This window comes from Panicum virgatum, chromosome 5N (assembly GCF_016808335.1).
Source record: "Panicum virgatum strain AP13 chromosome 5N, P.virgatum_v5, whole genome shotgun sequence".
Classification (NCBI taxonomy): domain Eukaryota; kingdom Viridiplantae; phylum Streptophyta; class Magnoliopsida; order Poales; family Poaceae; genus Panicum; species Panicum virgatum.
The window spans coordinates 47,892,598-47,904,859 of record NC_053149.1 but is presented as its reverse complement, the minus strand read 5'-3'; positions in this window follow the sequence as shown (position 1 = coordinate 47,904,859).

Genomic DNA, 12,262 nt, shown 5'->3' with positions numbered 1-12,262 from the left:
ATCCTTTATATATACCTTTGGGTTGCATTTTGGTTAGTTGTGCTAGGTTGCTGCGCTATAACACACTCTGGTCCTTTTTAATTAATTTGATTAATGGTTTACTTGAACTTAATTCTGAGAGTGGCCCTCTGTGTGGATGAGTGGCTCACGTCTCGTTAAAATATGGTTTTTGTAGAAACATGGTTTAGGGGGCCAGCACGGTGCTTAGTGCTTGGTTGGCCACTCTCCATAAGGACCGGTTCATAGAGCGACAATCTGGGACAACAGCGCTACCACAAGGCTAGAATGGGATAGACTTGGCTTACTAATTAGGTCTTTTTGGTTTGGAGTAACTTACCTGCGGGGCAAGAGTAGTAAGCTTCAATGGTCCCTGCTCCTCCGGCTTGGTCTGTGCTTGGATTGCGCTCCTGTGCTTGTACCCCCGGAGGTGGGCCCCATCGTCGCTGACCTAACTCTTGCGGTTACGCCTTACCAACGAGATTCTTTGTAACGGCCTCGTAGTGAGTCGCTAGTCATCTCACTTAAGGAAGTGTGATGAACCCCTAGCGTAGCTCACGACTTGTGGGTAAAGATGTGCAACCTCTGCAGAGTGTAAAACTGGTATACTAGCCGTGCTCACGGTTATGCGCGGCCCAGATCCTTCTTTTGATTAGTGGGGTTGTCTCCTTCCGACGAGGGAGGTGCCTCTCGGGGTTACCTTGGTTTGGTTTGGTTTGGTTCTCAGTAGTATCATGATTAAATTTGACTAATTACTATGTAACCGGGTTAAGGGTAATTCATCAACTTGTAGTAAATAGTTTTAATAAAATTTTGCCAAGATTAAAAGCTAATGCAGTTGAGTCAGCCAACCTTAGAGCCTCATAGTTTGTGTTATACTTGTTGAGTACAAGTTGTGTACTCACTCTTGCCTCTTCTCTACTTTTTCCTCTTGGCTACGCTATTGCTGCTCAGTTCCTGCCGACACGAGGGAGTTCGTTCAGCGCTACCAGGACTACGAGGACTTCTAGGCGTTCGTCTCCCAGTCGACGTCCCTGTGGCGCCCTGCTTCAGCTTCGGAGAGTCTTTTTCGTATTCTTGTACTTCGCTTCCGCTGTATCAGACATTCTTGTCATTAATATAATAAATAACACTCGTATTTCGATTTATTATGTCTTATTTGTGATATGTGCTGTGATATACTGTTCATTCTGTTGTATATACGTGTGACTTGATCCTGGCACGTATATGATTGCTCGGTTTATGTTCTTTTATAAACCGGGTGTTACAGATTACTTCTCAAGATGCCTAGTTTCCCAATGGAAAAGCAAAAGATGATTGTTGCTGCAACCATGTGCCTCCATAACTTCATTCGTGAGAATAATACGCAAGATAAAAATTTTGCTAAATGTGATCGGGATCCAGATTATGTGCCCACTATACCAGAAAGGTATAAAAGAAGTCGACTGATCCAAAATGCAGGAGATACATCAACTCCAGAATGTAGCGATTTGTCTATGGATAGATTCCGTGATGACCTTGCACAGGCAATAACTAGATCATGAGCTTGTATCCATGGTTATATGATTTATGTGACGATTGAGAAGACAAACTATTATTACGAGAAGATAAATTATTATTACCTAACTAATATTTCTATTTATTTATTTACCTATTTATTTATTTTCACATGACTTCAAGGTTTAAACTCGGTACAAACATATATTGGACATTTCACATGTTCTATCCATTCATAAAAATCAGCATGAAGCCGTTTTGCCAAACGCTTTACAAAACGGCTCTAGCTCCACTAGAGAAGCCGCTCCACCAGAGAAGCTGGAGCCGAAGCTGTTTTTAGTGGAGCCGGAGCCCTGCCAAACAGGCCCTTAATGACTGTGCACCACCGCCAGCGCCTGCTCACCCAATTCAAATTTTTTAACCCTTCCCGTTCAAAATTTTTTTTAACCCTGCAAACTTTGTAGCAGCGGGCACTTTGTAGCAGCGGGCGATAGAACAGCCCGCCCCTAGAAATGACATTTTTAGGGGCCGATCTCATTTTTAGGTGCGGGTGAGGGGGTGACTCGTACCTAAAAATGTATTTTTAGGAGCGGGTCGTCTGCTACAATAACTTCATGTCATTTGTAGCAACGGGTCAAATTTTGACCCGCTCCTAAAAATAATTTAAGGTGTTCCTACAAATCATTTTTGTAGTAGTGGTACTTTTAAACAATTGCATCCCGAACCATATTATCATATCACACAAGGTTCAAAAACACCTATGAGGCTATGACACCTTTTCACACCGTTTTTCTTTGTCGGAAAACTCCCGCTTTGCACCACTTTTTGGCACTTTGGTTCACATGTCAGTGTCATATGCGGCTCCAGGTTGTCATTAGAGTTGCCACGACTGCAATTCCCATGACAAGGAGATGCGAACCATTTGTATGAAAAATGGCAGAAATACACACCCACAATTGAAACTTTATAGAAAAGTTGATAAACCATAGAACATCAAGTGGTAATAAAACATAGATAATTTTAACTGCACTCTGTCTCCGATGTACTCGATCAGGAACCAGGTTTAACTGCGCATTCCCTTTTATGCCATATAGGAAGCTCTGACTGAGAGCCCGTTTAGTTCCCAAATTCAAAAAAATTTGGGTGTCTCGACAATGTTTGACCAGATGTTGGGAGGGTTTTTCGGACACTAATTAAAAAACTAATTTCAGAACTCACTTGAAAACCGCGAGACGAATCTTTTGAGGCCTTTGACCGCATCATTAGCACATGTGGGTACTGTAGCACCTATGGCTAATCATGCACTAATTAGGCTTAAAAGATTCGTCTCGTCATGTACATTCAAACTGTGTAATTAGTTTTGTTATTTAATTACATTTAGTGCTTCATACATGTATTTAAAGGGGAGTTGAAAATTTTTGGGAACTAAACGGCCCCTGAATGCAAAGCTGTAACGAAAACTATTGTGAACCGGTGGGAGTGTAGCGTATTTTTAATCACGACGTAACAGGAATTCTTTTGTTTCTTACACTTAACGTCACCATTTAATTGCACACCTAAGAATGTCTACCTTTATCACTGTGGATAGCTATGTGAGCAAGTGCAGGAACAGCACAAGGTTGGCCCAGTTTAGTTGGGTTATTTATGACACACACTTCTGTCTATTTTCATGAGTAATAAAAAAAAGAAATTATGCCATTTTGTTTTTGTACCCTTCTACTTTTGTTCAAAGGTGTCGTTTCCCAGTATCCAAGTAGTACGGAAATGCCAAAAGTCTTATTGCTGTGACACTCCCGTCCTCTTTATCTATTTTAGTGCAAATAAAGAGATATGATAGTACACTAGAGTTGGTGAGTTACGGTCCATTTCAGAAGGGTCAGGATGGTCCATTTGTAATAACAATCTAATGGACTAATGTGTTCGTTCTTGTGTGTGCGTATATGCACAAAAATGTTTGGAAAAGATAGCATTAAAAAATTTCTTTATTGAGCTTAGCTTACCTGGTAAGGTTCTTTTAACCTGTTCACCCGGGTTTGAGTCCCCAACTCAACACGGGTGCTCTTATTTTTTTGGATTTAATTTAGTTTAATCGGCACTATCCTTTTAATGGTAGATGACATTTCGTCGAGGAGGTGCTCACAGGGTAAGTGTTGTGTGCGTGTCAGGGGTGAAGCTAGTGTTGAAATGACCGCGGTGAACTGCTCAAGACACCTGCACAATTTTCTAGAGTTATATGAAAATTTTAAATCTAATTAGTGGCAAATAACAGTTAACTTTGGTGCTAGTGCACCATGGAACTTGAATGTGGCGCCGCCTCGGTAAGGAATTAGTTCTCGTGACCTAAGAGGAAGAGGTAAATTGGGCAAACTTAAAATCTTAACTTATGGCTCCAACTATAATTGTACAAATATAAACTAAAACATGCTATCTATATGTGCAACTATAGTTCAATTAGTGTGAAATCCTCATCCCAAAACAAGTTTTGCAATCTATAGTCCGTCCTAACTTGATGCTACTCTATGAAAGTAAAGGCATGCAAGTTGCAAGTATGAGTTGCAGAAACGTAAAGAGAGGATGAAGGGAAACGAACTCTTGACCTGAGGATGTATCCCGTGGTATCTGTAGGCACTAAGTCACCCCTAGTCTATGTTGTTGAAGCACTCACTAAGAGTAACGCTTCTTGGCCACCAAGTCTCTTCCGAAAACCTCTTGACTTGCCACGAAGGCTAGGCCACTGAGGCTCACAACCTCACACCAAGTTCCCTGGCCACCTTGATCCCGTTTTCCACTAAGTATCTTCTCCGCGAAGGATGGGGGTCTCCACGTCCCTTGCACAAAGATGTCGACGCAGCTCTACATCAAGCCGGAGGGTTGAAGACATGCCGACGAGTCTCCAAGACTCCAAGGTGCTGGCTCACCGAGATACAACTTGGGGTTAACTCAAGAACCATGCACAAGGCTTAACATCTTGCTCTCTCTCTCACTCTCTCATGAGCTAACCTAGCACTAACACTCTGAAAGATGTGTTAAGGCGTAAGGATTTAGTCACTGAGCACTTTGGTGGTTTGGAGGTGTTCTATGGTGTATATGCAGCTTTCTTAGACTCCGACAACCTCAAATAACCCAGGGTGAGGCATATATATAGGCCACAAACTCAATAGAGCCATTGTTCCAACGACTAGTGGAAAACCCAGAAGTGTCGGTTGACCCGACACTCTACAAGTAGGAGTAAGGGTGTCGGTTTAACCGGTCATCCTAACTTAACAAGTAGCCATTGAATTTCTGACACGCGCCTGTTGCTGCGGTTGTTGCAGTGACGATTGGTCTGGTTTGGCTGCTGAAGAGGTCCCTTAAGGACCAATTCAAGAGCCAAACAGGATCTCTGGACGATAGTGGTACTGATGCACCGCCGCTACTTTTCCATGGTGTTGGTTTAATCGGTCTTAAGGATGTTTCTTCACTTGATTACTGTGTTGCCTTAGCATTACACCGACGCATACTTTCTAGAAGCGTCGGTTCAACTTTTGCTACTTAGGTTCTCTCCACCTGATCACCCAACGCACCATCCAATGCACCGACCCTTCCATCTTTCATGCCGTTGGTTTAACCGATATGCATGTATTTCTGCTGACACTTGGCCCAACTCGTATTTGGTTTGTCACCGTGATTTAGGCATCTTAACAGAGATTTGGACACTTTGACTATGGGTTGGACTACATTTATGGGACATAGAAATCCTACAAACTTTAGCTCACAAACTCGTATATCCAATTAATTAGGTGTCATACAATCACCAAAATCACGAACTATAACTTAATGAGGCCATGTTCTTTAGAACCTCTGGTGCGTGTATTCATAGTGAGTGTGTGTACGTGCGCGTGACGCTCCCGTTGATAACAAGACACATGTGGTTGCCTGCATATTTATGAGCATCTACATTTGTACTACGTTTCTTAAAAACTTATCAAAAAAATTATTTTGGAAATTTTTATATTTCTTTTGCTATTGACTTAGCCTTGCAAATGACAAGCCATATAAACGGATCATTTTACCTTCTCGTAGGTGCGGCTGATAATTTTTGCGTACCGTACATGATCGTTGATCGATGGATCGGGGACGCCAACTCACGCTACCAGCTACTACTAGTAACTAGCAGACCGGTTCTAGAATCATACTGTGTAAACTACTAGTACTCTAGTAGTGAGTAGCGTCTTCGTACATTTCCTTCCACGTGTACAGGTGGACCAAACCTAATTGGCAGCCAAATGCGGCTAATTTAACTGGGTACCTGCACAGCCCCCGGGCACGTGCCCTGTACGTGCCCATGGTGCGCTCAAAAGTTGAAGCGCCCGGCCGGCCACGTTATTGATCCAAGGATGCACAGTGCCTGGTAGCTAGCCTGCACTATTGGAGACCCGGCCGACGGCCCTCCTCGAACCAAAAATGTTAACCGAGCGACACTGTTAGCCTCATGATCCAGTGACACTGTGATCCGTGGTGGTGTCTGACGTGCCTAGCCGTACTCCTATATGCCATGGCAGGTCGGCTTGAGTTAACCGAGCGTACGTCGGCAGTTAACCGTGTCCTGGCACACGGGGCACACATGCATGCCGCGCCGGCCGGTACGGTGGTGCCCAGCGCCGCAACCAGGAAACGGAAGGGCCGGCGGGCCGCCGCGGCGCCATGGCATTGGCCGGGGGAAGAGGGATACCAATCGGTCAGTGGAACGCCCGCCCGTGGTTTTCGGCGGCAAAAACCTGAGCGGCGATCGGCGGTTTCACCGGGCTCCGGCCGGAAGGCCGGCCGCGGCGGGTGGAGTGGAGGCGCCGCGCGCGCACGGGCACGGCGGGCATGAGCACGGCCGGCCGCATACTCGACTCTGCCGCTGCCACTGCCACTGCCAGCGCGGCAGCGCCCAAAGCTTTTCTTTTAATTTGCATTAACTGCGGCCGCTGGTGCAGTGCACGGTCGATCGGTTTCCGTGGCGAATCGCGGGCGCAGCGGAGCGCCATCTGGGGCGAGGAGGCTGCCGGTGCCCCTGCCCCGGCGCGGACGCAAACGTGGCACGGCGGCATCTGGCGGGCAGCGGCGCGCCACGTACGCACGCCTGGCTCGACGTGCAGGGACCGTACCGGGCGCACGACGACCTACGCTTCCGGGATCACTACTCTACTTAGTCTACTACTGTACGTACGCGGAGCACATGATGATCGCGGCCGGCCGTATCTTGTCTCGGCGCAAATAAAGCCCACGGGCTACAGCGCAGCGCGTGCCGGCATGCATCCAGCGGCTTCTGGAAAAATGCATGCGTGGCAGACGTATAAACAGTAGTAGCGAATGTATAGTACCGTGCGAGTATTTACATACTCGTATATAGATCAAGCTGAGTCATGTATCACCTGACCATCAATATTCAATATTCGTTTGACGTAGGTCATGTTTAGTTCCCAAAAAATTTATTACAGTACCTGTAATATCGAATCATTAAATACAGTTGGGAAAAAAATAATTACACAGTTTAACTGTTTCATACGAGATAAATTTTTTAAATTTAATTAGTTCATAATTGAACACTAAATGTCAAATAATAATGAAACGTGCTACAATACCAAAATCCAAACTTATTCACAAACTAAATACAGCCGTAGATTTTGTGTTTCGCGTCAATGGTTCCCGTGAGCCTGGGTCCAAATATTGCGGATGATTGAGGGGTTGTTTGGTTCCAGGGACTTTTTTTAAGTCCCTAGAACTTTTTAGTATTTAGTAGTATTAAATAAATGTTAATTATAAAACTAACTGCAGAACCCTGTGGCTAAACTGCGAGATGAATCTAATGAGGTATCTTAATCTATGATAAGCGAATGGTTACTGTAGAATCACTATAGAAAATTATGAATTAATTAGACTCATTAGATCCGTCTCGCGAAAAAGCACTCAGCTGTCAAAAAACATTTATAAACAGATTTTATTTAATACTATAAAATAGTAAAATTCCTTTTGATGTGATAGGGACTTCTGAAAAAAGTTTGGTTCCAAGAAGGACCCAATGCAATTGAACTGAGGTCAGCTGTGGAAGCGCGTCGCCAGCATTAGCAAGTCGGCCGGGAAAACACCAGGCCAAGACGATTGTTTGGTTTGGCCTGAAAATAATTTCGCGAAATTTTTTTGCAACTTTGACCACTAATTTATAGTATTAATAAAGTCTAATTACAAAACTACCTGCAGGACCTCTGGTAAATTCACGAGACCAATCTAATGAGGCCTTTAACCACACGATTAGAAGATGTTTATTGTAGCATTACTGTAGCAAATCATAGATTAATTACCGTCATTAGATTCGTCTCGAAAAGTTACATCCATTCGAGAAAAGATTTCGCAAATAAACTTCGTTTAGTACACAATGCATGCATTTGTCTTTTTATGAAATTTTTTTCACGACCTTAACTAAACACGGCCCAAGGCTGTGGAAACAGTCCACAAAAGCACAACTGACTGTCACCGTGCGTGGTCTTATCCGGCCGGATGGCACCAAGTTAACAATGTTAAGATATCCCTAGGGTTAGGGACAATGATGGGTTTATACCGAATATGTTTATGAAAGGTTGACTCTATATAATGAAATATGTACCTATCATTATGTGAATAAGAGATCAGTTTCATCCATGTTTTGTCTCTCTTGTGTTCTTCGTGTACTCGAGATCGGAAAGGGAGACGGGCCATGTGACGGAACCGTCAAATTAAAACTCTAATTAAGCGTAATGGCCGTCATTTGAACACATTAGGTGCATTAACTTAACGGCTTAATTTGGCGATCCTTTCTCAACCCATGGTCCCTTTCGAAACAACATCGGAAGTCCCACGCGAAGGCAGGCGCAGATGGTACAAGCACGACGTAATACTTTAAAATACATACACAACAAGATTCTGGAACGATTAATTTTTACAAACCGAGATCAAATATCCATAAACTGTACATGAGTTGCATAATTTATAAAAACTTTACAATAGTTATGACTGAAGTGCGAATATAAAAGATCCTACTGCTACTCTAGCTTTCATCAGTTTTGAACTTTCAGGACCGGTCAGACCGGTCGGCACTGCCTGCCGACACCACCGGTCAGACCGGTCCCAGGGAACGGTCAGACCAGTCTACGCAAAACAGAGGGTCCGCACACTCAACCCTCAAGTGTACAACCCGACGGACTCCCAGCCTAGCCTAGGGGTCTCGCTCCACGACCTCCCACCCCTCTGCATCCCGGCGGATGAATATTGACACAGCAGGAGCAGAAGTCCACGTCCGGGTGTCCTATAATAATATTGTGGCAACAAACCCTGAGTATTCTAATACTCAGCAAGGCTTACCCGACCAGTGGGTATAACTTAGCCCACATATCTAGACATACAAGGCTTTCTGGCTGGTGGTTGTTTTGCACACAAAGCTTCAAAAATGAGTCCTTATTTTTCCACTTTTAGCTCCAAATTCTGTATACAAAAATCATTAACTAGTATTTGCACCTGGTAAGCAATCATAACAAACATGGAGTAATAATTCATGATAGTCATTTCCAATCATCACTTAAATTCCATAAGGCATTACTACGATGCGGTGCTGAGATCAAGGTGCTCATATCCGAGAGCAACTGACGGTGAATCGATCTGATTTAACCTTGCAAGGTAGACCTAACCAACACGGCACGTAAAAGCCCCGTCGGACCACACGCACCAACCCTTCCCTCCCCGCCTCGAACTACAGAACCACCCCCACCTTCATATAGTTAGCCGAGCTCAACGTGAGACTACCAAAAGTAAACATATGCATCCTATTTCTCTGCGACTACTCGACTTGCCCTACGGGGTGGTGATGCAATTCTGTACTTTCGAAGCGAGGCAGTACTAGGCTTACCGGTTTCGACTACCTCCTACTCCCGGCATGCGGTTAGTATAATTCAAACTCGATCACAGGTCCAAACAACGAACGGTCCTTAACCGACACAGACGGGGCTAACCTTTCCCCGCCCGGTCTCCAAATTCTTTTCCTTTCGTACATAATCCATTATACCATATCTTCAAAACATGGAGATACCCTATATCTCGCGAGTGACACGAGATCACTCGACTTCTACCGAAGTCTATTAAGCGTAGCATTTGTAACGTCCAAAACATACTAGTATAACTCAAGGGAACCTAGAGATCATGCAGCTAGAGTTTCAAACAGTTCCTAACTTAATGCACAAGTAATAGAGACATGTATATAGGTGTCATAAATTTGAAATAGTAGGATGTGCACCGGGGCTTGCCTTGAGTCTGCTGCTCAACACTAGGGTGAGTTGGGCCTTGGGCCGACTCCTCGCGACCCTCTTGCTGCGGGGCTTGCCCCTGGGGTCCCTGTGGCTTCGCAACCACCTCGTATACGATCTCCTCCGCCGCGGCTGCTACACGTATGCATTTGCATATGACATGAGAAATGCATGCACGATTTATAAAAATTACAAGTAATCAATACCCAAATAAATTTCCAACTAACTGTGTCAACAACCACCTATTTACCCCTGCTCAGCCCAGCTATACCGGTCAGACCGGCCCCCCTTAGCCTACCGTGATACCGGTCAGACCGGTCCCTCCGACCGGTTAGACCGGTCCTACCCAGACCAGAACCTAGAAACCTTGGCGCAGCGAAAATCGCCCACCAACTCCAAATACCTTCTAGGATCTAGTTAAGGGGTTCATGTGGATGCTTTTGACCAGAGGAAACCACCTAAAACCTTCTAGAACAAGAGATCGATCCAACCCTAACCTATTTACCTTGAATGGCTCCTCCCCCACGAAGAACTTGCGATCCCACGTCACCCCATGGAGGAGAACATGGGGAAGTTGATCCTCCACCGATTTGAAGCTCTCCCCGTCCTTGGAATCCAATTTAGAGGAGGGATTTGGAGGTGAGGGTTTGAGGGAGGAGGGAGCTCGGGAGAGAGACGGGCTGGGCGCTGGGGAGGATGAATGAGTCGTTGGGAGAGAGAGGAGAGTGATTTAAATGCTGTGGGGCCCAAAACCGCCAAATCGGTTTAGACCGGTCAGACCGGTCGCCCATACCGGTCAAACCGATTTGGGCTGAATTGGCCCAGACTGACAGAAACAAGTTTGAGTTGGTGATTTGTCGCCTGAGTTTTGAACTAATAACCATGGTTAATTTAATTATAAGTAATTAACACCTGTGGTGTTACAATCCTACCTCCTAAAAGAAATCTTGTCCCGAGATTTAGAATGAAAGTGCAAAGTTGAAAGATAGGAATGGGTGGGTACCTGGATATGCTTATAATAACTCAGGACATTTGGCCTGAATAAATTCCTCCGTTTCCCAAGTAGCTTCTCGCTCGGAGTGATTACTCCCTTGCACCTTATAAAATTTGCTAACTTGGTTCCGAGTGACCTGAGTCTTGTAATCCACTAATTTCACCGGATGCTCTGGATAGACAAGATCGGGCTCCAGCTTCACATTCTTCATATCAACAATCTTGGTTGCAACACGGAGGCATTTCCTGAGCTGAGAGACATGGAATATGTTATGCACCGCGGATAATTGTGCAGGAAGTTCCAGGCGATATGCCACTGGCCCACACCGCTCAATAATAAGAAAAGGCCCAACGTAGCGAGGTGCAAGCTTTCCTTTTACTCCGAATCGCTGGACCCCTTTCATTGGAGATACCCGCAAATAGACGTGGTCTCCCACTTGGAATGAGATAGCTTGTCGTTTCTTGTCCGCATAACTCTTTTGGCGGGACTGTGCAGCTTTCAAATTTTTCTGTACGAGTTGGACTTGCTCCTCAGCTTCATGAACTATATCAGTCCCAAAGAAATTTTTCTCCCCAGCTTCCGACCAATTTAATGGTGTTCTACACCTCCGCCCATATAATGCCTCAAAAGGAGCCATTTTGATACTCTCTTGGTAGCTGTTGTTGTAAGAAAATTCGGCAAGTGACAGACATTCATCCCACTTTTTACTGTAAGAGAGTACACAGGCTCGCAGCATATCCTCCAGAATTTGATTGAGCCTCTCTGTCTGACCGTCCGTCTGAGGGTGATAAGCTGAACTACAAATGAGCTGAGTACCGAGGGCTGCGTGTAACTGCTCCTAGAAGCGTGCAACAAACTGGGCACCACGGTCAGAAATAATAGTCCGGGGTACCCCATGCAAGCTAAGGATCCGACTGATATACAACTCAACATAGTGTTGTGTCCTATAAATGGTCTTCACAGGTAGGAAATGGGCTGACTTCGTGAGACGGTCCACAATCACCCAAATAGAGTCATACCCCTTTGAGGTCTTGGGAAGCCCAACAATGAAATCCATACTAATATCTTCCCACTTCCACGATGGTATACTCAGGGGCTGCATGGGACCAGCTGGTCTCAAATGGCTCGCCTTCACCCTTTTGCAAACGTCACACTCAGATACATATTGGGCAATTTCCCGCTTCATCCTTGTCCACCAGAATCGCTGTTTCAGATATTGATACATTTTATTGCTGCCCAGGTGAATAGAGTATCGGGAAAGATGAGCCTCATCAAGAATTTGTTTTCGAAGCTCAAAGTTCTTAGGCACTACTAACCGATCTTTGAACCAAAGAACCCCCTCACTATCTCGATGGAAGCATTGCACCTGAGGATCATCCTCACTGAGCCGTTGCCTGATCTTATCCATGCCTACATCATTCTTCTGAGCAGTAATAATCTGATCTCGAAGTGTAGGTGTGAGGGTAATATTAGCAAG